The sequence below is a fragment of the Lepidochelys kempii genome, chromosome 9, assembly GCF_965140285.1.
Source record: "Lepidochelys kempii isolate rLepKem1 chromosome 9, rLepKem1.hap1, whole genome shotgun sequence".
In the NCBI taxonomy this organism is placed as follows: Eukaryota; Metazoa; Chordata; order Testudines; family Cheloniidae; genus Lepidochelys; species Lepidochelys kempii.
The window spans coordinates 67,627,394-67,631,767 of record NC_136388.1 but is presented as its reverse complement, the minus strand read 5'-3'; the positions used below and the strand labels follow the sequence as shown (position 1 = coordinate 67,631,767).

Below are 4,374 nucleotides of genomic sequence, written 5' to 3'. Positions count from 1 at the left end.
GTCGAATTACAGGCCTATATTATTTAACTACAATTAAGTACTAACAATCTTCTCAGTTTTGATTATAAATATAAGTAGACAAGAATAAAGATGTAACATAAAATACAATAATAATAAAAATACAACTATAAATAAAATTATTTAACTGTAATGTTTTCAAATTTCATAACACAAAATGCGAATATTTTTTTTTTTTTGCCTTTCGATGTGCAGGAGTGCTGTTTTGGTCGGTGGGGATGCCGAAGAATGATGTAGAAAGCAATGGAACTTTTTAAAACTTCCTAGCTCGCTCGCGAGAATGTTCAAGACTGTTCTATCATGGGTTACCTCCACCACTCACCGCGCAAGATTGGCTACTTGCCAGACTGGTGGTGGAGTATATATAGGGCAGCACGCATCCGTACATAACAGTAGTAGTAAATAAACATTTGCAATAACTCAGATTAACTTGCGTCTGTTATTATTCACGAATCAGGAAAATTATTTTTATAGATTTTTTTATTAATATATTATGGCCACGATTAAGAAAAGGAAGTATGATGAAGACTACATTAAGTATGGTTTCATCGTCATGGAAAAAAACAGGATCGATCATCCTCAATGTGTAGTATGCCACGCAGTTCTCAGCAACGATGCTTTGAGACCTCGTCATCTTGAGCGACACTTGACAAAGAACCACAGTGCTTTGAAAGACAAACCAAAAGAGTTTTTTCTGATAAACTTCAAAATTTAAAACACATGAAGCTAGACATGACTGGAGCTTTTCATCAAGCGTCAGCCAAAGTGGTAGAAGCATCTTATGTATTGCTCGTCGCTAAGGCCAAGAAAGCGCACATAATAGGACAAACTCTTGTGAAGCCTTGCTTGTTGAAAGCAGGTGATATTGTGCTTGGTGTGGAAAGCAAGAAAAAAATATCGGAAATTTCGCTTTCATACAATTCTGTGAAACGTTGCATTGATGACATGGCGAAAGATCTAAAACTTCAAGTTGTGGAGGCAGTGAAAGCTTCTCTTTTTTTTCGTAATTCAGTGCGACAATACCACTGATGTAGCACAATGCTGTCAGTTGCTGGTCTACATTTGATTAATTAACAATGAACTGTGAAAGAAGAATTGCTTTTTGCGAAGGAATTGATGACCACATCAAAGGCTTCTGATGTTATGAAAATGGTTTCTGACTTTTTTGAAGAAAATGGACTTTCATGGGAAAAACTGGTTGGTGTATGCACAGACGGTGCTCGGCTCTCGCTCTGGATTCGTGACATCAGTGAAAGAAAAAAATCCAGCCGTAACCTGCGTTATACATAGACAAGCATTGGCTGCTAAAATGCTTCCAGATGACCTATGTGACTCAATGAATTTGGCCACCAAAGTTGTTCTTCACAAAATTGACAGCACTTTAAATATGAAGCATTTTTGCAGCTCTTTGCACGGATTTGGGAGCGGATCATAAAATTATTTTGTTTCACACAGAGGTACGACGGCCTTCCAAAGGCAAATAAACATTATAGCACACCATAATGCCATCAAAGTGTTTACAGATAAAATCAAGCTTTGAAAACATCGAATGCAAGCTGAGATGCCTAACTTTTAGTCTTTTCCAACATTTTCATCACTCGCTGAAAATGAAGGTTTCCAAGAACTTTGCAAAGAGGATGCGAAGAACAAAATTGTGTTTCATCCGGACTGCCTTGCTGATGAATTCATCCGCTATTTTCCAGACAACTTTTCTGGCAACCCCATTCATAAATTAGCATGTAATCCATTGAACGTTGATGTTGATTCATTTCCAGAAGTATTGCAAGAACAAGCACTTGAAATGAAATACAATTCAAGTGTGAAAGATATTTTCGAAAACTTAAGCCTGGAGGAATTTTGGATAAAATATTTCCCAATTTACCCAAAAGTTGGAGAAGAAGCACTATGCATTATTCTTCCATTTTTGTCCATGTACCTCTGTGAAAAAAGCTTTTCACATTTAGTCATAATAAAAATGAAACAAAGGAATCGACTGGATGTCGAAAACTATTTGCGTTGCGCACTCATCTTTCAGATCTAGGATTTCCCAACTTGTGAAGAAAATGCAGTATCATCCTTCACATTAAAATTGTTGTATTTATGCTATTTCTTATTTTAAATTACATTTTTATTAAATTTTTGTGCCAAGAAAATTATTTGTGCTTATTTTTAATTTTAAATTAAGAATTGAATTTGTTAGAAGGGGGGTTCAATAATGATAAAGGAGAGGTGGGTCGCATGAGGGTTTCTCAAAAATTTAAAAGGGGGTGTGATGCCGAAAAGATGGGGAACCAATTATATATAACCTCACACACCTTATCTCTAGTTTTCTGGCATAGCAGTTTCAGTCTGTGAGAAACTATAGAAGCCAAGCCACATGAGAAACAAAATTCTCTTTATGATAAAGAAAGGCTGCAAAGATACCAAGAATAGCCATTTAAACTGAATGGCAAAGATAATTTTTAGTAGCAAGTGTGACAGCTGCTTCCTGGATCATTTTTCCTCTGCCTAATGGAAGCTCATTGCACTTACTAGAGCTCAAGGGACAGAAACGTTTGTAAGTTAAGTTACTAAATATTTGTTAAGCAATACTAAGAAGAGAGCTCAGAAATATTACACAATATTTTCTATGCACTAATTTAGATTTTTAAATATATTCATTGTGACTTCTCACAGCCCTGAGTACTTCCTGTAAATATTGAGAGCTTAGAGCCAGTAATATTTGTGGGTATTGATTTGGATGAATATTGCACAGTATTCACAGAAAGCAAGATTTCTCATGCATCATAATGAGAATTCACACCAGATTACAGAAGCTGTGCTTGTCCAGGCAGGTACCAGAAACATACCTTCTTGTGACACATGTGCCACAACAGAACAACTCCAAATTAACATATTACATAAAAGTTCATCAAGAATGAGCTAGGGGTCAAAATACATGAAATGTTGAACAGAGTGAGGAGACAATGTCCCCTTCTCCCCAGAAAACTTTTTGGACTTTTTGGAGAATTTTTTTAAACTGATTATTGTTGGTTGAAAATAGAGTATTTTGATTCAAATATACTAGTATGGTGCCTTGAGTGAGTAGCAGAGTGGGTGCTTCATGCCCCCCTTTCTCTGGGAGTAGAGTTCCATGGCTGGACTACATCTCCCATGATGCACCACAGTCTACCCTCTTCCTGGGCTACTGCAGCACATCATTGGAATTCCTGTGCACTTTGGTATGTGATAGGGCAAGGCCAGATGGCTATAGAAAAGTAGTGGGAGATAGATATATTAGCTCCAGGCTAAACAAATCCCTGGTACCAAGTTAAGTGAAATGGAAGTTGCTCCAGGTCAATTAAGACACCTGGAGCCAATAAAGAACTTTCCAGAAGGCAGGGAGAATGCTAGGTTGACTGGGACACCTGAAGCCAATCAGGGGCTAGATGAAACAAGTTAAAAGCCTCCCAGCCAGTCAGGTGGGTGTGCATGTCAGGAGCTGTAGGAGCAAGTTGTGTTGTTGGAGAGGCTGAGTAGTACATACCATATCAGGCACAAGGAAGGAGGCCCTTAGGTAAGGGTGAAGTGGAGCTTGAGGAAGTGAGGGCTGCTGTGGGGGAAGTAGCACAGGGAATTGTACATGTCATGTTTCCAAAAGGTCAGAGACCATAGCTGATACTATTAGGGTCCCTGGGCTGGAGCCTGGAATAGAGGGTGGGCCTGGGCTCCCCCCCACACCTTTGCCCCCTGATTAATCACTGAGACTGGGAGACAACAGAGACTGTGCAAGGAAGGATAACTTCTCCTCACCTCCGTTGCTGGCTTATGATGAAAATGGCTCAGTAGACTGACCATTGTCTCTAGAGAAAGAAGGGTTATGTGGAGGATCACAGTGAGCCTCTGAGGCTAGCGAAATCCGCCAAGAAATGCAGGACCCACGGAGGCAAGGACAGAGTTTTGTCACAGGTAGCATTTCTGAATTACAATTTTTGGATTTCAGCTAAAAAATTTGGAGGGTTGTTTTTTTGTTTAACAAAAAGTCAGAATTGTATGCAGAGAGCAAACGCTTTTTGAAAAATATTGTTTAATCGGAAACCTAATTTTCCACCAAAAATAGTTTAAGCAAAAAAATTGTCCACCAGCCCTAGTGTTGAACAAATAATTCTAAGAAAGAAATGCATTTGAGACAATGAATTCCAATCCTCTCTGTACTTTAAGTTGTTTGACGCAAGTCATCTGGCCTGGCATTAGCCAAGCAATCATCACTGCATGGGTAGGAAAGTTGCAAGGGGATTTGTACTGGGGGAGTTTATGGAAATAAAGTTGAAAGGGTGAACTGGGCTGGGGCTGCTGGACACTGGTGGTGTTGGGAAC

General features: G+C 38.9%; 1 pseudogene; it reads left to right on the top strand.

The window, feature by feature from the left end:
* The first annotated feature begins 738 nt into the window (after positions 1–738).
* On the top strand, positions 739–2,059 carry LOC140916818 (protein FAM200C-like; annotated as a pseudogene).
* Positions 2,060–4,374: the final 2,315 nt, after the last annotated feature.